Below are 20,550 nucleotides of genomic sequence, written 5' to 3'. Positions count from 1 at the left end.
TATGGAATTACCTTTCAGCTGAGAGGCAAGACAGAGTTGGGAAGTTGGTAACTCAAAAAATTTGAGAAGTCCAGCCTCAGGTATCTGGATTGTCATCCCCACCATCTTTAGAAGGGGCTGAAATTTTCTGTGTCTCCAATGAGATGTCTTTTTTTCTAAGGAACTAGATTAGAAAAATCTAGGATGGAAGATGGGAACTCTCAAAGGAGCAGCCGGTGAAAATGGGATTAGGATTTTTCCGCCAATCAAGAGCTTTTATTGCATCTTTAAAATATCACAGATGAGTCTGAAGTATTATCTGGCATCTTGCTGCTTCTGTAGCTGGACAACGTAGGTCTTATTCATCAGCCTGCTGAACTGTTCCTTTTTCAGAAACAGAGGTAGCATCCAAAAGTTTTCTGATATCCTTGTTTTTAAGTATTGTGGCTTGCTGAATCAAAGCAGCTGAATTTGATACAAGTTCAATGTCATTTCGTTCAAAAATGAACTCATCTTTCTAGGCTTGAGATACTAAACAAGCAATGCCTGGCCTCATTTGAACCCTGTGGATGTATTTTTCACATCCCCCAAATTTCAGACTTCAACAAGAGAACCATTCTCCTAAATAATGATGTTGATGGGGAAGTGAGCATACACAGACTTCATCTTGTAATGGAAGCCCAGTGTGACACCCTTGACCATGTTCTGTACACGACTACAGATAGCGTGAACCGTTGCCAGTTACTTTCTATTTCCCACCCTTTGTCAACCCGGAGCCTCATCTTTTTCTTTCCAAGGAGACTGAGTTCTACATTAATATGATTGAAGTCCCTCCACAGGGTGCCTCTGGGCCCTTCTCAATAATTGTGCATCCCTTCAGAGTGATGTTGACATTTTCTGGAATGTCGACAGTCTGATTTTGAGAATGGTCTTCATTGTTGCAGTAGATGCAGCAAAAAGAGTGGGATTAGGCCATTAGACTAATGGGTGGACAAAGAGAAATTGACTAGAGGAGAGAAACATGATGTTGAAATGGTAGCAAATAGAAAATTTGAAAGTTTATCCTGCAGGATGGCTAAAAATAATTTTATTCTGAATAAGAATGTGATTGCTAAGAATCACTCTTCAAGCAATCAAGGATTTAAATTTCCTTGTTTAGGCTCAGAATTTAAATGGGAAAACTGATGCAGAAGACTTCAGGACCACTCTCCCCTCTTCACATGGCTGACTTCTTCCCATCCTCTGGGTTTCAACTTTAAGATTGCATCCTTAACATAAGGTTCTCCCTGACGACTTAGCAATTGGGGCTTATATAGTGCATTGAATGCAACACACGTGTGTTCTAAAGTCAAGTGATTAGACACTGATGGGCCCCCAATACTGTTCATGGACATTTGCATCCCAGGTAGACGCTGTCAGAGCATCTGTGTCCTGCCCAGCTCCTGCTGGTCCTCTCTTCCAACTGTTCTCCTCACTGACAACCTCTTATAAATCTCTTGCCACTCTCCTGGAGGGCTTTCTCTGGCTGCAGGGGCATGACCCACCATGCAGGCTGGAGGTATCTGTGAATCAATGCCTCCAGAAGCAGCCCTCAACAGTCATCCAATGGAAAATGTTGGATAAATACCCCAAACCTCACCTCTCATGTGGGGCAACACTGAGGCATGTTATGCAAAGTCTCCCGAGAGTCCCCAGAGGCCTGAGCCCCAGCTGCCCACATCAGGAATTCTGCTCATTTGCACACCCTTTGATTGGTTTTCTTTCCTTCCTTGTCTCCTTCCCCACTTGCCTTCCAGTGGTTCCTGGGATCGTCCCCCAGATAAACTACTTGCATTCACATCCTTATCTCAGAGTCTACTGGGGAAACCCATACTAAAACAGCATTTTTCCACATAAGAAAATTAACCAACTATGGAGGAAAGTAGATGAAGATGAATTTGAACTAACAATGACTGATGGTTAGGAAGCAAAGAATAACAGCAATTAAAAACCATAGAGAACACCCCTAGGGAGGCACTGACCAGTGTTTCCACCAAGCCTCGTGGGAGTTTGTACTCCCTGCCTGGGCACAGCAGCAGTGCATGTTTTCCAGTGCTGTGAAAAATTCAGTGGAAGCCAACTTCCATTGGAACCCTGAATTAACTGTTCTTATTAAACTCCAATATCGTGCTATTTAAAACATATGAGGGACTTCCCTGGCTGTCCAGTGGTAAGACTCTGCAATCCCAGTGCAGGGGGTACGGGTTCAATCCCTGGTAAGGGAACTAAGATCCTACATGCCACAAGGAACAGCCAAAAAAAAAAAATAGTATAAATACTAAATTTTGGTAATAGTTAATTCCTCATATAGTCACTTACTAGTATGTAGCACTTGCTTATATGTATAAAATATTAAATGATATCATATGGTACATCATTTGCTCATAATAAAGAGGAAGCTCTATGCTTTATCAGTTTAAGGTTCCTGAAAGCCTTGTGGATACTGGTCCACACTTTCACCAACCCTGCACTAAATAGAGACCATACTGGGAAAAAAAAAAAAATATATATATATATATATATATATATATATATATATATATATTATCGCAAGCAAATGCCCACTGTTTTCTTGGCAGACTCCGGGACCAAACATACCTTAAACAATTAAGTTCCTAGTCCCTGAAAGAGTAAACATACCTTCAGGGAGAAAAGAAAAACATACAACAGTCTTACCAAGTTGCTTTTTTTTTTTTTTTTAACATCTTTATTGGAGTATAATTGCTTTACAATGTTGTGTTCGTTTCTGCTGTATAAGAAAGTGAATCAGCTATATGTGTACATATATCCCCATATCCCCTCCCTCTTGCGTCTCCCTCCCACCCTTCCTATCCCACCCCTCTAGGAGGTCACAAAGCACCGAGCTGACCTCCCTGTGCTATGCAGCTGCTTCCCACTAGCTATCTATTTTACAGTAGGTAGTGTATATGTAAAAAACTAAAAATAGAACTACTATATGACCCAGCAATCCCACTACTGGGCATATACCCTGAGAAAACCATAATTCAAAAAGATACATATACCACAATGTTCATTGCAGGTGTATTTAAAATAGCCAGGACATGGAAGCAACCTAAGTGTCCATCGACAGGCGAATGGATAAGGAAATGTGGCGCATATGTACAATGGAATATTACCAAGCTGTTGGGTTTGATATTTACTACTCTCTTTCTCGGGTCAAGGCTGCGGAGTATAAACTGGGCTCCAGCCAGGTTATAACCACTTTCCTTCAACAGTCATTTTCCAGAAACTTCTGTTTTCTGGAAGAGATTTTTAAAAATAGTACCTGGGAGGAAATCAACCATGCTTATGTTGCTGAGTGATTCTAATATGTTTGAGGGGGAGCACGGCCCATGCACGTTAAATCATTCACTGTTTGCAGAGAACTTCCTTTGGGTGTAGATTTTCTTATTCTCCGCCACCAGCAGCTATTTTTCTAGTCGCCTATATGTGTTTGCAAGTTTGTCTCCCTCAACTGGACTGTACACGAGTGGAGGGCCATGATCTTGCCTAATCTACCTCTGCCTGCCCACGACAGTGCAGGTCAGTAGGGGGAAAGGGGAAGCCGGGATCTGTTGCGGAGGGAAGAAGGAGGAGCCCTGAGGCGGGACTTCCACTGCAGCGCCCTCTGCAGACCCCATCGATGGATGCGAATTCACCACCATCTTGGCTTCCTTCCCTTTCCAATCAAGTTTCCCCCATTCCTTTAGGGTCTCCCTGAAGCCCTTCCTGAATAAACCATTTGAATATGATTCTTGTCTCAAGGCTTTCTTCTGGGGATCACCAACTGACTTCAACCCAGAGCACTGAGAATCAGAGCACTGGAAATATGCAAGTTAGTGGTTACCATCTTGTTTTAGTTAACGGTCCTCGATTTCCAAGGAGGAGAAACCCATTCAAATTAACTTAGATGGAAAGTATACAAAAGACTTACATTCCAGAGGTACACCGTGGCCTTGGGGGAATTAGAAAGTCAACTTAAACGTGTTGGGGCCACATAGTCTCTCTTCTCTGATTCTCCTAGCACTTGTACTCATCTTTTTTGCTGCAGTTAATATTTTCTACGATGCTTTACTCTAATGTGCTGTGTTGGAACATGGCTGCAGCTTACTAAGGGAACATAACCCTTGCCCTGTCTCTACAGAGAACAAACTAATTCAGTCTCTTAGTGCCCTAGGTCCAAATGCCAGGGGAAAAATTCAAAACACCAGAATCTGATTAGCCCACCTGGGGCAGGTGTCTGCTCCATGACAATCAGATGTTGCCTCGGAAGCAGGGTCACCTGCCCCAACACAGCCACTTCTTCAACAGTACTGTGGGCATGGGTGGGCTTTTTCAAGAGGGATTGTAGGCTCAAGGCAATGACTGATATCTTTAGGACAATAATAAGCCAAGACTTTTTTGTTTGGCCTTCAAACATCTCAGTGTTGGCCCTGCCCTACCCTGTCAAGCAGAGAGACCCCAACTCACTTGAATATGTTCCATCAACCTCGGTCTCATGGGCTTGTTCACCATGTATCAACATGCTAGGCTAACTCCATCTCCATGTCATCTGTCTCATTGGTCCCCAGATGATATAGGCTTTGGCTTTGTTTCTACAAACACTATCCTTCCTTTATTTCCTACCTTCTCCATGAAGCCTTTCCCAAGAATTCCAATCCTCCCCTAATGCCAATGCACTATTTATATTTTGTCCATTTGCCCATGTTGAATGGTAGAAGCAAGGTTATCTTCCCTATTCAGTAAGCCCCTCAAATCAGTGGGACATCATACTTCCTGTTTCTATTGCATCCCCTACAGCACTTGGCATCATTCTAAGCATACAGTCAGCAACACAGAGCTGCTCTGCTTCATGTATTGACTGAAGTAACTAAGCTTTTCTACAGCACTTACTTCAGTGCCTTCCTCATAGCTGGAATAACAAGCCTTTGAATTACCGCCCCTCAGGTGGTGCCACTGCAATGTGAGCTCGTTCTACTACCAACTGCCAGTATCTTCATCTCTCACCAGAGGGTGTCCTCCCAAACAGCAGAAAACCACCCTGGCCTCAGACACAGTAGATTGGACAGTCTGGGTGATTAACTGCTGGCAGCCCTCCACCAGTGATGCTTAGAGGCAGGTGGATATATAACCCAACTCCCTCCCCATCCATAAGTCAACTCTGAGTCTTGTACATCAGCTCCCAGAGTTTCCCACTGGGCTTGAGCTCTAGTCACCCATGGTGATAACTTGCTCCATAAGGCTGCCTACCCTTCTGTGTCACCTCCACAACTCCCTGCTAGTATTTCCTGAGACTGCCTCCCACGTAAACTACTTACACTTGAATTCTTGTCTCAGGGTCTGCTACAAGAGAGGGGACCTACACTAAGACAAGATTCAATAAATACTCATGATTGAAGGAAAAGGTGATTCACCTTCCCCCTCACAGGCCGAGAAGCCAGGCCAGGGGCAGGGTTGGATTTCTCAAGCCCAGGGAGGATAGAAGTCTCAATTTCCATGCTGTACCTCAAAAGTGGAAATACCCAGAAAGGAGAGGCTTCATGGGAATCAGTTTAAAACACAAAGCACTGTATCCTTGGGGGCAGCTGTGAAGTTCACAGTATCCAGCTAGGTCTAGAGAAGGCAGGTGCTGACAACACAGCTGTCCACAGTTTACTGGCCCAATTTGGGATGGGCGATATATATCTTGGCAGCCCAGAAGCCAGACCCCCATTTTTCCTGGTTTCCACTAACACATAACAGAGATGAATCGAGGAAAAATAATAACTACTCTTAGACTTTTTGCTAACCTTGATGGACTACATTTGACTTGGTTATAAAATCAGAAAAATGTCCCCTCTCTTGCATCTTAAATTTTGGAAAAATTTCTACCTGCTAAAATGGTTTTCCAGAAATGAAGTGGACAAAAGCTATACAAATGCTTCAAGGATGATGGGAAAAAGCAGTTACCCGGGATCAACTGGAAGGGCAGCTTGAATATTTCTGATGGTTGATTGCATAACCATCAAGTTCTTGAACATTTAACATGTTAGTCCTTTGTTTGCTGGAGGAATGCAATTGCTCAATGAAATGGGAAAGAACTTGGCAAGGACCATTTTCATGATTATCTACCAAGTTCTTGCTTTAACTTGTTTGCTTAATCAAATGCCTACTTATGATCTCCTTGGGAGGTTCTAAATTTCATTAGCTCTTTCCTTAAAGAGAAGTTAATCTACTCAGGAAGGAAGGCTTATTCATCATAGGTCAGAGAACATTAACACTTCCTAATAATTAGTTCCAAGCCCCAGTTTCTAGACGACTAACCAGTTCAGCAAAATCCTGGTTCAGCAGAACCAGAACCTGTTTTCAGCAGAACCACTGCAACCAGTGCAAAATGTAATATCTCATTGAACTGTTTTGTCATTACAGTCCCAATGTTTTGCTATGGCTAAGCAACAATTAGACCAAATGATGCTTGTCTTTTCATTGAGGGGATCTACAGAACAGCTCTCTGTCAATAACTTTCATTTGAGATCTGCCTGCTGTACTGATGAAAACCATCTTAATGAACTTGTGAATTTCTCATTGTCTTCTATTGTAAAAATGTACAGCAAGTTTCCTGCTCAACTATGCATAATCAGAAGGTGAACACCCTCGCTGCTGTGGACTTGAACTTGAATAAAAACTTTGTCTTCTCAGAAAGATGGCATGCTAGATGGAAGAGGGGCTTATAAAAGCCTTTAATTTACAAACGAAGGATGTCTTCCCTCTGCACATTATCATGGTAGTCAGAATAATGGACCTTTCCTCAAAAATGTCCACATCCTAATCCTTGGAACTTGTGAATATGTTTCCTTACATGGCAAAATGGTCTTTGCAGATGTGATGAAGTGAAGGATCTTGAAATGTGGAGTTATTCTGGATTATCTGTGTAGGCTCAACCTAATTACAAGGGTCCTTAAAATCATAGAATCTTTCCCTGTTGTAGCCGGAAGGAAATATGACTACAGAAGAATGACGAAAGGCATGTAATCTTGCTAGATTTGAAAATGGAGGAAGAGGTCACAAGCCAAGGAATGTGGCTGGTTCTAGAAGCTGGAAAAGACAAGAAATAGAGTCTCTCTTAGAGCCTCCAGAAATGATCACTACCCTGTTGACACCTTGATTTCGGCCCAGTGAGTCCTGTATCAGACTTCTGATGTCCAAAACTATAAGATGATAAATGTGTGTTGTTATAAGCCACTAAGTTTGTGGTAATTTGTTGCAGCAGCAATAAAAACTAATACAGTTATACTTAAATAATTCCTGGAAAAACTTAAGTAAGAAAAGAAAAAATATATTATGGTAAAGTTATTTCTTCTCCCCCAAAATATCTAGAAGTGTGACTTTTCTTTTTCCTTTTCTTTTCCACCATCCAGGATTAATAGCTATTAACTCTTTGTGTTTGTGGCCTTTCACTCTGTTTTGTAAAAAAGTACAATATTCATTACAGTTGAACATCAGGTCCCCTTTAGCCATAACACCAATTGCATTCCCTGATCCACTCCACCAATCCTAATCATATTTTAACATATATTTTTATAATCTATTAAAAATATTACATATAAATGTATAATCATTAGTGTGCACTTTCTAAATTTTTCCATATAATGTCATAGAATTAAGGGCTATTTCACAAAAGCTGGAAAACAGGACACAAAGTCACTACCAAAGATGATGCATCTTAAGAAAGAAAGAGAGGTCTAGCTGATAACTCCCTGGCTTCTCCCTGTTTTCCCTTTGCTTTCTATCTCCTGTCTCCTGGCCACGTTTCCCAAAGGCCAAATCCGGCCAGAAGCCCATTGGCTGGGAAGTCCGAGAAATGTAGTTTGCAGGATGAGCCCTCTGCAGTGCAGAAGAGGACAGGGGAGTGTGGAGAAGAGAGCTGAAAGCAAGCTGGCAAATGCTTTGCAGGGTGTATGCTAGATTTACAATGAAGTCCTTTAAAAACCCTGCAATTTTCAGCTTTCCAGAATGAGGGTCATATATTTTTGTTTTGTTATCTCTTTGTGCCAGAGGACCTTTGAATTCTTAAAAGGAAATTCTGAAGAAGTCCCTACCATGGGGAAGGGGGCCCAGTGGGACCGGAGCCCCCCATTTGGCAGGACCCTTGAGACTCGAGCCCTCATTTACCTTCTGCTGTAACTGTATCTTCCAGCTTCTGAGCAGGAAGAAGGACTCTAGAATCAAGATCTCTGGAAACTGGGAGAAATGAAGTAAAAATGAAGCTTCCCAGGGTGGGCAGATTATTTCAATAAAAATATCAGACATATATAAATGAAAACATTGACAAGACAGCAACAAAAATATGCAGTGTGAAAAGATTTCTGGAAACAATCTACAATATCTCCTATTTTGCATTAAATAGAATATTTCCCTTTTTATTTTATTGATTGATTGATTATTATTATTTTTGATTATTATAATTTTTGGCCGTGCCACACAGCATGTGGGATTTTTGTTCCCCGACTAGGGATAGAACCCACGCCCCCTAGAGTGGAAGCGTGGAGTTCCACTGGACTGCCAGGGAAATCCCTTTTCCTTTTCAAAGTAAAATTTTCAAGAATTCATGTTTTTACCCTTCAACTAGAAGGGCATCACACAGACCAAGAGAACAAACCAAAGGATTGTTCACTGATCAAATAATAACATGAAAAATAATCAAAACTGTTTAGATTGTTCCAGACTTTTATAAGGAAAACTAACATCAGAGGGGTTGTTGACACATTTCTTCAATGTTTTTTCAGCGTAAAAGCTCACATCCTGAACGCTCTCAGGTTCAGAGGTTTGATAATCTCCACCCTATAGAGTACAAGTAGGGTCTTCAAATCACTATTTAGACAGAAACTATAGACCAGCACCATCCAACAGAAATATAACATGAGCCATGTTCAAAAAAATAAAAGGTGGTGGGCGAAGTGAGTGAAGGGGGTCAAAAAAGGTACAAATTTCTAATTATGAAATAAGTCATGGGGATATAATGTACAGCATTGTGACTATAGTCAATAATGCTGTGTTGCATATCTGAAAGTAGCTAGAAGAGTGGATCTTGAAGAAAAACAAAAACAAAAACATGAAACTGGTGAAATTAATTTTAAGAATATTTTAAACTCAGTATATCGAAAATATTATCATTTCAACATGAAATCAATATAAAAATAATAAAATAATTTTGCTCTTTTTCAAACCTAATCTTTGAAATCTTACATGTATTTTACACTTTCACCATGTCTCAATTCAGATACTAAATTTTTATTGGGAATACTTGATTTGTATTCAGATTTTATAAAACATACAGTTGCTAAGAAAAATTCATGTACTCTGGTTGTTCCAAGCATACATTAAAAAAAAGTTCTTCAGTAACTGGATCAAGTATAAATTTTTAAATTTAATTTTAAATTAAAGTTAAATAAAATTAAAAATTCAGTTTCTCACTCATAACGGCCGCAGTTTCTGTGCTCAGCAGATACATGCGGCTCACAGCTACCATACTGAACAGCGAAACACTCCATCAGAGACAAGGACTTGTAAAAACCTGAGGGTTTTTTCACCGTTATAACTTTTTCATGCTACTTTTCGAGGTGACCTGTTTTTTCTTCATAAGGATTAATCTGAAGCCTTTAAGTAAAAAGTACCTGTGTTCTTGTTACTGGTGTCAATAAGGAAGTAATGGCTAGAGAAGGAGGGAAGCTTCATGTAAGAGTGAGAGGATGTTTGTAGGTGCATCAAAGAAAGAAAAGCAGCCTAACTCTCCAAGGTCTTCTGGACAGAAAGAATAGAGGCCCCCAGAGCAGAAGAATGGGCTTGGAAAGTGACCTTGTTCACTTTCAGACAGGGCTCTTTGTCACAAATGACAGATACTTGATTCAAACTGGCTTTGACAATGAAGGCTCTCTGTGGGCTTAAGGAACTAAAAAGTCTGCAAGCTCTGTAATGAGAAGCTCAGGCATGGCTGAATCCAGGGGCTCAAATAATATCCTTAGGAATTGATTTATCTCAGTCTCTCAACATCAGTGCCCACTGTATTGCTTTCAATCTCAGAGTTTCTCCAACAGTGGCAAGATGGCTGCCAGCTATCCCAACCTCATGTCCTGTTCTTCATCCCTACCAGAGAGGATGCTTCTTTCCTAAAAGACCCAGCATAAGTCCTAGGGCTGATGGTCATTGTCCTCTGCTTGGGTCACTTGATCATTTCTTAAATAATCCCCAGGCCTGATTGACTTTCCAACCTTGGAGATGGAGGGTCAGATCTGCCCACTCAAACCACATGGACTTGATGAGGGAGCGTGGTTCCCAGGGAAAATTAGGTTGCTGTCACTAGGGAGAGAGAGAAGTGTGCTGGGCAGGAAAAATCTTTTGTATGTCAAATCAAGATGCTTGGCAATGAGGAGGCTAGTTGGTTCCCCCCAAAATGATTATGGTTATTCAGATTTTATGTGGCTTCATTAGAAATACTGTATCATCTATCAGGTGTTCCATCTCCTTTTTCCATTAGTCTTTTGGGAATCCACACCTTTTTCAAGTTACTTAACCTTGAGGAAGTTGTTTAACCTCATTGTGCTTCAGAGTTTCCATCTGTAAAATGGGGACAATAATAGGACCTACCTATCACATTTGTAATAAAAATTAAATAAGCTAATATGTGTGAAATACAAGATAGACAATTTATGAATAGAGTCTGGCAGATGACAAGTTCTAAAAAATTCCACTAAATAAACATGTAAAAATGTGATATTATATACTTTTCTTAAAAGATTCATTGCCTTCTCAAATGAGTTCATATATGGCTCTTTCTGTCAAAGTAGGTTTCAGAGAGAGGAGAGACTACTGAAAATGTTTATTGGATCAATGAAGGAATCCCATTGTCAGAGTTAAGGATGTATATACTTTTTTTTTCAAAGGCATACCTATGTCCTTAAATACAGTTTGCCTGTATTGTGATTTCTCTCTTAGGAACATATGTCAGAATTTAATTAAATTAAAACCAGTGCATTCCTCCTGTCAAAGACACTCTGACTCTGGTTAATGTAATGGCACCAAGGAACAATCTGGGTATTGTGATCATCATGAGGAATTGTCTCCATCTCTATTCTATTCTTATTGTCCCAATATTTGGTTTAATTAAGTCATAGGAATTATAGTAAATGGGGTTTATCTGGGAAAAGACTCCTTGAGAAATCAAGGGACCATCTCCAGTTGCCTCTGCTGGGGAAAGCAGGACTCAGTTCCTACTTGGGGGATGAAAACACCCAGACACGGAGGGAGACTGTGGCTGCGAATTGCCTGAGACCGAGGCTCCTGAAAATGCCGAGTTGATATCTGATGAGAAGGTGACCCTCAAAATCCTTTTTTGTTGGACATGTTCAATCAATAAAAGCCACCCATGAAAGGTGATTCAAGGTACAACATGCTTTGCCTTCCCTAAAGGACTGGTGCCCTGTAGCCATCCCTTCCCTCACACCTGGTCTAAAATGACCACCCTGCAGCACTTCACTGCCTAGGCACTGCCTTCAGTAGCCCCTTGCCTGTTCCACAAGCACATTTGCCACCTGCAAGGACACACATTCACATCCTGTCCCCCCACCACTGTCGCACAGATAATGTATTAGATCACCCCATTCCTCACCCCTCACTGTACCCATACCCTTCCGTAAATAGCTTTGCAGTTCCTTCCACTAGAAATCTTGCTTTGGTCCCACGTGGGCTTACTTTGGCCAGTGGAATATGGACAGAAATGGCAGTGAATCAGTTCTGAGCCTACACACAAAGAGGCAGCACCCTTTCTGCTTGCTTCTCTTGTGCAGAGTTCTGCCACATCATTCCTCTGGTTCCAGAAATATGAAACATGTATGGAACAGAGCCAACCTGGCAAATCAGCGAAACTGTGAACATGACAATGCATGTTTATTATTAGCCATTGAGATTTGGGCTGCTTTGTTACATAGTATGGCTCAGTTATAGTTGACTGGTAAGCAAGCTATCAGCCAAGAGGGAGCAAGGAAGGCTCTGAGAGTCTTGGCCACAGCAGGTGAAGTTTTCCGCAGGGGTGGCAGAATTTGTAGCATCGTCATTGCAGCCATTCCTTATCCCTCCTTCCTTGTTTTCTGTAATTATAGAATCTAAAAAGTGAAATGCCCAAGTTTCCAGAATGTTTTACAGCTGGGCCGTCTGATCCAGGTCTAGCCAACGACATAGAAGTAGAGATTTGCAGGGGACTCCTGAGAAAACTTTTGCTGTTTGAACACGAGAGAGACTTCCGGTACCGCCCTCCTCCCTTCTTCCTGCCTCAGAGTCAGTCGCGATGCCTGAATCCATAGCAGCCACCTTGCAACCAGGAGGTGAGCAGCATGAGGTTGAAAAACCAACAGCTTAAGGAAGACAGGAAGAAGATGGAAAAAGATGGAAAAATCCTGGGTGCTTGAAGAGACTGCTGAATAGCTAAACCAGCAGCAACCAATGTCTATCTCTGGTTTTCTTTTAACGTGAGATACAGTGTCCCTTTTGTTTAAACCCCTGTTAGATGGGGTTCTGACATCTAAAGTGAAATGCATTCCCGGATGATATGCCTATTTTCTGTTTGGACTTGGGTCCTGCCCAGTCTGTTTACGTCAGAAAGATAATGCTGCTTCCTCACTGGGTATTGGAGGAGCTGAGATAGAAGGAAACTCCAAAGGTTTCGTAACTATTGTGGGGAGGGAGAGGGAAGCAGCAGTCTTAGCTTTTAACATCAGATAGGAGTCCCCTAGGAACTGAGACCAGGGAAGATTTGATTACCTCTCTCTGTCCTGACCCACTCGATCCATTAAAATCCAACCCATCCATCATTCTTAGCCTGTTCCATGAAGCTTTCTCAAATTCCAGCCAGAATGACTCACTACTTTCTCTGAATTCCTCGAGTTGTTTGTTTGCTTGTTTATTTCAGCCTATGTGTGCCCCTCAATTGACACATCACACTTGGCTCTGCATGAGTCCAGCTATATATGTGTCTTATCTTCCCTACAAGGATAGTGTCTTAGTAGCCCCTGCAGAATCTCTTGTAGAACCTAGTAGACACTGGTCGGCATGCATCAGGCCTTTAGAACTAGTGGTAACTATTAATCAAATAAAATGCATATGGGGTTTCCCTGGTGGCACAGTGGTTGAGAATCTGCCTGCCAATGCAGGGGACACGGGTTCGAGCCCTGGTCTGGGAAGATCCCACATGCCGCGGAGCAACTGGGCCCGTGAGCCACAATTACTGAGCCTGCGCATCTGGACCCTGTGCTCCGCAACAAGAGAGGCCGCGATAATGAGAGGCCCGCGCACCGCGATGAAGAGTGGCACCCGCTCGCCGCAACTGGAGAAAGCCCTCGCACAGAAACGAAGACCCAACACAGCCATAAATAAAAAATTTTTTAAAAATGCATATGAACTTGCTTTATAGCAAGACTAGCATCACAACCAGGTTTGTGGGTGTATCTGGAAACCTAATTAGGGATTGGCAGCAAAAACAGTTCGGTTTAGGATACCCTCTACTATAGAGGAAGCAGATTAAGAAAGAAATCAGGGGACAAAAGAAAGGAGAAATAAAGAACAATCCAAAGTCACCTCCAAAGAGACCAGAGTCTGTACAGTTCATTCCCTCTTGGGAATGTTCCTATCAGAAGTTCTGATGACAAAGAGTCAGCAACCTGGCATGGTTTTGCATTTCTATCCTGTGCCTTAAAATATATGTTGGATCGTTTAGAATTTTTAGCTTCCACTTTAGTTAAAAAGAAGAGGGAAACTTTAATTTGGGCAGTGCCTGAGCTCATAGTTAAGAAGTGGGGTGGTGCGGTCTTGGACTGGGTCCCCCAGAAGCAGGGAAAATGGCTTATTTGGGAAGTGATTCCAGGAAACATAGGGGAGACTGTGGAAATGGCGGTGACGGGAAGGAAGCGAACATGGGTGGGTTAATGAGTAAGTTACACCTGTGTGTACCTGGATCTTGATCCTGGCAGGGAGCTCTGTGTAGACCCCACCTCCAAATTGTTCCACTATGTAAAAAAAGTCACTAAACCAATGTTGGAAGAAAATATTATTTTTATAAAAGGCTTTGATTGGTAGGCTTGAAGTTACTTTTTTTTGGTTCCTTATAATTGTCTAAACTTTACATATTTTCCACGATGAACATGTATCACTTTTTTAAGTTCCTCACAAAATCTTTGAGAAAACATCATGTCACATTACCAATAATGATTCTAAAATGATTTTGCTGACTTGGCCCATCCGAGCCTCTGCTGTTAACTTCTGTTTAGCTCAAGGGTACCAGCTCTGTCCTCCTCATTCCCCAAGATGCCCATGTCACACTCCCTCCCACCAGTATGCATTCACTCTTTTAAGAAAATATTTATAGGGTCCCCACTGTGTGCCAGGCACTTCCCTAGGCACTAGACAAAACCAGACATTGTCCCAGCCCTCATGGAAGGAACTGAGTAATAAAATAAAGCAAATTTTAAAGATTCTGTCTTTCAGAAGCACTGTGCAGGAGTGTTTTTTTGTGGGAATTCTATGAGGTCCCAGTTCTCCGGGAAACTATAGCAGGAGATTTAGATCCAACGGGGGAAGCTGTCCTTAGGAAGTGAGGTTCAACCTAAGATCTGAAGGATGCAGAGCAGTTAACCGGGCAAATGTTAATTGCATTTCTAATGTGTGTATGGGGTCATCATGTTGGGATCTTGGGACGCTACGTTCAAACCTCTGTCCTCAAAGACATAGCCATCTAATTGTCAGCCCACAATCAAGTTTCCTAAAATAACAGAGAAAAAACAAAACAAAACAAAACATTGTTGGATCAAGTCCCCCAGTGTCTGTAGGAAGATGTGAGAGTTCAAAGGAAGAGGCAATCAATAAGGCTAAGTAGACAGGAAAGCCTCTTTGGAGGAAATGTAGCTTGGGTTCAGGTTTTATGCCAGCAACAAGGAAAGGTTCCCACGGAAGGGGAACAGCACACACAAATGCTCAGAGAGCTCAATGTCAGGGATCCTTCTATTGAACGGTGAGATGACCAGCAAGATGAGAGTAGCAGATAGGTATTAAGTGGAAGAGATGGCCTGTCCTTGGAAGCTGGGTAAAGATTCCTGGACTTGATGTGATGGGAACTAAGGAGCAAAGACTGCCAAAATGCAGGCATTACCTACAGGAGGATTGATGCAGCTGACTTTACCCCTGGGAAGGAGGGGAGACAGAGGGGCTGGCCACCGTGATCCAGACAGCAAGAGAGAGTCTGACAAGGAGGACCTTCTTCCTTGTATCCATGGTAAACTAGGATTTAAGAGGTTCACTGAACTTTTAGCTTCTGAAAAAGAGATTTCTATTAGAAAGGGAAACATCATTATATTGCTTGATAGAATTGGTCTCATCTCATTTATTTTATCCATCTTTCTCTTACAACCAAGGAAATATACTGAAACCCAACCAATTTCTTTCTTTTCCCAGAAGCTCTCCACAGGAAGGAGACCATATTTGCAAGTCATCTAGGACTCAGCTCTCCTGGAGCAAACCCATGGAGTGGGAGACCCTTCTCCTGCTCTAGGGAACACCTCTTCCCAATCCCTAACCTTCCTGACTCACAAAAGTTGTTGCCAGCCGTGGTGGGGTGGGAACGAGGGCAGGAAGTATAGGTCATGCTGACAAAGGGTCTTCATTGCTGGAGGGGGCTGCAGAGGCATGAGGGCGGGGCTGAGGGATCTCTTCCCTAGCAGAGGCTGGTGGACCAAGCGGTGCCCATTCTGCCCCATTGCTTCCCATCACCAGCAATTCCTCTGGCTAGACCATACCTTTGTAGGCCATTTTCTACCATGTCCGCCTACTGAGATAGCCCCTCCTGTGTTCTAGATCTCTCCAAGAAAGGTGAGTTTCTAAGTTCTACTGTGTTCTGTCTTAGTGAACACTTTAAGGGCCTTTTGAGCAACAATAGAGGAATCAGCTTTACCCCTGCTTCAGCGCACACAGTAAATCCCCAATCAGGACAGCGCTAGAATTTTCTATATGGGACACATTAACAGGTGGCAATCTGGAACTTCACTCAAAACTCTATTTGCCTACAAACACGCTGTTTTGATTTTGATTTTATGTTTACTGGAGCAGCACACGGAAGTAATGGGGTACGACGGTCCACAGCTTCCAAGCTTGTCCTTGATACCACCACTGAGCCCTACAACTAGGCTTCTTTTCAGTTACAGACTTTCATAAAAAGTCCTACACCCTCATCTGTACTTTCACACCAAGGACAGACAGAGGCTTGCATGCAGAAATCATTTACAGTGAATAAAGTGGTCAATTAATTATCTAACTTCCCTACAGAGCTGGCTACTTCCTTCTCGTGGGAAGGTGAACACCTGCTGAGAAGGTTCTCAGGAATCAGCTTCTGCCCAAACACCCCACCCGGAAGAGACCTTTCAGCTACCTGGGGCTTCTCTTAGAAACAGTTTTTCTGGATCTCTGACGCCCTCTAGTGGCTGTCTCAGGCTGAAATCCTGCCTAAAGTCAGCAGCCGTTCCACCTCCTCCTAAAAATAGGACCAGCCCTGAATTTAAAAAGAAAGGAAGAAAAAACACATATCCTTTCTTCTGCTTCTCCTAAGTGCAAAAAAGAAAATTTAGGGATGTCTAGTTTCTGACACCATCAAAGTTCATCTGGTCTCTTAACATTGCCCTGGTTGGTTTGTGTTTTAAAGCTTTGATAGCATCTTGCTGCCTGCTCTGTATCCCAAATGGCTTTCCCCTTGCCCCAAATATATACTTTATTTGGTCTTTATGTTTGTTTCAGAGCATCACTGAGTGTCTTTTTCTCAAAAAAAAAAAAAAAAAAACAAAGAAAGAAAGAAAGAAACACAGGAATGGCTTAACTGTATCCTTTAAGTTGAGGAGGGCAGATTTCCCTGCCTGACCCACCAAGGTGCCCTCGCAAAGCCTCTGTGTGATTCCAGGCGCCAGGGGCATCACAGAGCGCCTTGGCAGGACCAGAGATGCTGCTGTCTTTTTTGACTTTGATAGGTAGGTGAAACCGGGGTGTGGTTTGAAATTGGCTACATTGGCCATTTTTATGAATCGATTTTTACAAACCCATGGGAAGTGTCCCTAATATAAATAGCCTGCGTTATTCTTGTATCACCTTCATCTGACCCCTGGGAGCACTAGAGAAAACCCCATCACACTTACCTGGCCTTCAGCCCGAAGCAGACAAATAAGCCACTGGCCAGGATGAGACTGGAGGAGAAGGAGACAGCACATCTGGTGACACTTCTATTCCCTTGGCTGAAAGGAAAAGACGAATATTTGCTGGGCTTGTTCTGTGTACTGACCATTAAGCATCTCATCTAGTGGGGCAGGTATGACCATCTCCATTTTACATACGAGGACATTGAGACACAGAGTTAAATGATTTTCCCAAGATCACACAACTATGTAAGAGGCAAGGTTAAGATTCAAACCCAGTTCTGACTCTCTCTAAAGCCCACTCTTTACCCAACTCTTGCCTCTTATCTTACTTAGCTTTGGGTTTCAGGTCCTTGCCTCAGAGTCTATGTGAATGATGCCTTCTGGAGTTGAGCAGTGTGCAGCCTGCAGGTCTGTCCAGAGTGGCTCACATTTGGATTGGTTTGAAACCCTCCCATGACCCAGATTCTAAGCCTGGCCTGAAAACTAGTCTTGCTACTCAAAGTGTGGTCCCCAAAACTGCAGCATCAGTGATACCTGGGAGCTTTTTAGAAATACAAATTAGTGGGCCCCACCCCTGACCACCAACTTCAAGGTTTGAGATTAGAAATGTATACCCAGCTCTTCTCAGCTTTGATGTGCACTCAGATCACCTGGGCGTCTTGTTAAATGCAGATTCTGATTCAGGAGGGCTGAGGAGATGGTGCTGAGCTTCTGCTTCTCTAACCAGCTCCCAGGCAATGCCAACACCGTGAGCTACATTTGGAATAACATGCCCCTAGATCAATAATTCTCAAACTTGAGTCTGCATTCAAATCACCTGGAGGGTTGGTAAAACAGATTGCTGGGGCCCCATCCCAAGAAATTCTGATTCAGAGGGTCTGGGATGGGGCCCAAGAATTTTCTTTTCTAACAAGTTCCTGGGTGATGCTGGTATAGGGACCCTACTTTGAGAACCACCGTTCTAGCCTACAAGAACTTCCTTCAGTTAGACAATTAACCCCATGCCTTTTGGCTTTGCATTTTCATGAAGCCCTACTTAGTCCTCAAATCCTGGCATCTTAGAGCTGAAAATAACTTCATAGACCAAAAGCAAAGCCAGGATGAAGCAGCCAGACTTACTCTATTCAATGTTGTTTACTCTGCATACTGCTGGCTCTGAAGCTCCATAAATTTTCCAACATCTAGCAATTGCAGTGTTTATGGTGAGCTCTGCATTTCAGGCCAGGTTTGTAAGCACTTGAATCCCTATCAGACACATATGTCATTGGCAAAATCCATGAAAACTCAGGGCCCTCCCACCTCACAGCTCTGTGAAAAGAGGGCTTTGGAAAAAACCAGCAGCCAGGCTGGCAGCCATGGTGGAGAGAAAACGCAGCAGCTAGCAGGCAAACCCAGACAAGGTGATTCAGCACAGAGGCCCTGGAACAAAGTAATAAACCAGGATACTGACGGCTACTGGCACTCACATTCTGCTGGGCAACCCTGAGAAGGTCATTTACTCTCTGTGCCAGAGAAGATGCTTTCCCTTAGGTAAACAATACTCTCATTCAAGGAAATACATGCAAGAGATGGTCTCATATATGGACTTAGATCTGTTAGTTTCTGTTACCTGACGAATCACCCAATACTTAGTGGCTTAAAAAACAACCATTTTTTAATGCTCATGAATATTTGAGAAAAAGTAGTACTGTATAGCTTCTTGAAGCCTAGGCTTGGAACTGGCATGTCATCACTTCCACCACATTCTATTGGCCAAAGCAAGACCGAAGACCAGCCCACTGAGGGATGGGAGAAGCTGTAACATCACATAGTAAAGATGTAGAGGAAGGGGGAGTTTATGGCCATTTTGCAATCTACCACAGAAGAGTTTTCTGAGTTTGGGAGACCCTGAGACAAAGATTCCAAAGCCAGTGGTTTCAATGGCTACTTGAAAAGTGAAGGAAATTCTGGTAGGGGCGTAGTGTTTGAGACCCAGAGGAAAGCGTCTGGTAAAGTGTGCATAACCCGGCCAGCCAGCACTCTAACAGACGGAGCTTAATTCCACTGGAAAACTCTGGGAGTGTTGGACACATGCCTTTTTGTTATCCTACCTGAGAGAAGGAGCTAAGATATTTATACATCAATTCCTAGCAGTCATTTGTTGAGGACTGCTCCTAGGGGACATGGATTCCCCGTTACTTCAGCCTCCCAGACTGGGAGGAGTGGCCCCAGAGGTATGCAGGTCCTGGTAGCTGTGCACCGAAGATGTAAGGGTAGGGAGATATAGGGCCACGAACAGTAACTCCTGCAGTGCAGTGATGATAAAAAAAGAAAAAAAAAAAACCCTCAAGCTTTGGTTTTAAGTACTTTTAGTAATAACATCTTTTTTTCCCCGTTTTAAAGTCTATTTGCTTTATTTGAGGTGACACCTCATTTCTTTTGCTGGCAAAGGTTGGAACACTAGATAGTGTCATATCAAGTTGTCCTGCAGCTCCAGAAACAAAATGGAACTGAACAATTAACAGCATGAGTTGAGAACAAACAGTCGTGTCTGCTGTAGCAGTGGTGGACCACTTCAGCTCTACAAAGAACATCACTCTGTCTGAACTTGCCCCATGCAGCAACGTCACAAACCATGGGGGGCCAAAGCACAAAGGGCAGGCAGAGGTCACTGACATTTTCTAAGGTGTGAGATTCCCAAAATCCCTGGAAGGAAGCAGTAGGTAGAATGAAACTTTTACCCCCAGAAAGGTCTTTGAACTGTATGAAAAATGGGCTGAAAGGAAAAACACTAAACTTATAGTAGAGATTTATTTTGGGGGGTGGGAGTGGAGAGGGGATAGTAAATGATGTAGAAAGTGAGGGTCCAAGATATTTAACATTTTATTTTAAATATTTAACACAAATGAGACAAAATGTCAGCATTGACCAATTCTTTGCAATAGATACTAGGTAGTTGCCATATTATCATCTCCTTTACTTTTTCTTAAATTTCAAAAAAGCATGTTGGGGGCAAGGCGGGGTGGGGGCAGAGGATGTTCTCCTGTAATTAGCAAGGTCTGGTAGGCTTGTAGAAGTAACACTGATCTGTTTCTTGAGTAATATTTGATAAATACTTCCCCTTACTGAACCTTCATTTCTTTGTTCATAAAATGAAGATAATAATAGTAGCAACATCAGGGGCTTGTTGTAAGCCTCAGATGATACACCCTACTGCCCAGCATGGTACCCCAAGGGAAATGGTCCCTCAGAAAATGCTCACTGCTCCCTTCATCCCTCCCCTGATGTGCAGCATGGATTAGGATCCCCTCACATGGAGTCAAACAAGACAATTGGCTAGTTATCTAGATAAGGC

At 42.7% G+C, this 20,550-nt stretch overlaps 1 pseudogene; it reads right to left on the bottom strand.

Moving 5' to 3' along the window:
• Positions 1–337: 337 nt before the first annotated feature.
• LOC103011963 (60S ribosomal protein L9-like) overlaps positions 338–20,550 on the bottom strand; it is a 40,886-nt pseudogene continuing 20,673 nt past the window's right edge.

The sequence above is a fragment of the Balaenoptera acutorostrata genome, chromosome 15, assembly GCF_949987535.1.
Source record: "Balaenoptera acutorostrata chromosome 15, mBalAcu1.1, whole genome shotgun sequence".
NCBI lineage: Eukaryota > Metazoa > Chordata > Mammalia > Artiodactyla > Balaenopteridae > Balaenoptera > Balaenoptera acutorostrata.
This window is presented reverse-complemented; position numbering and strand designations above follow the sequence as displayed.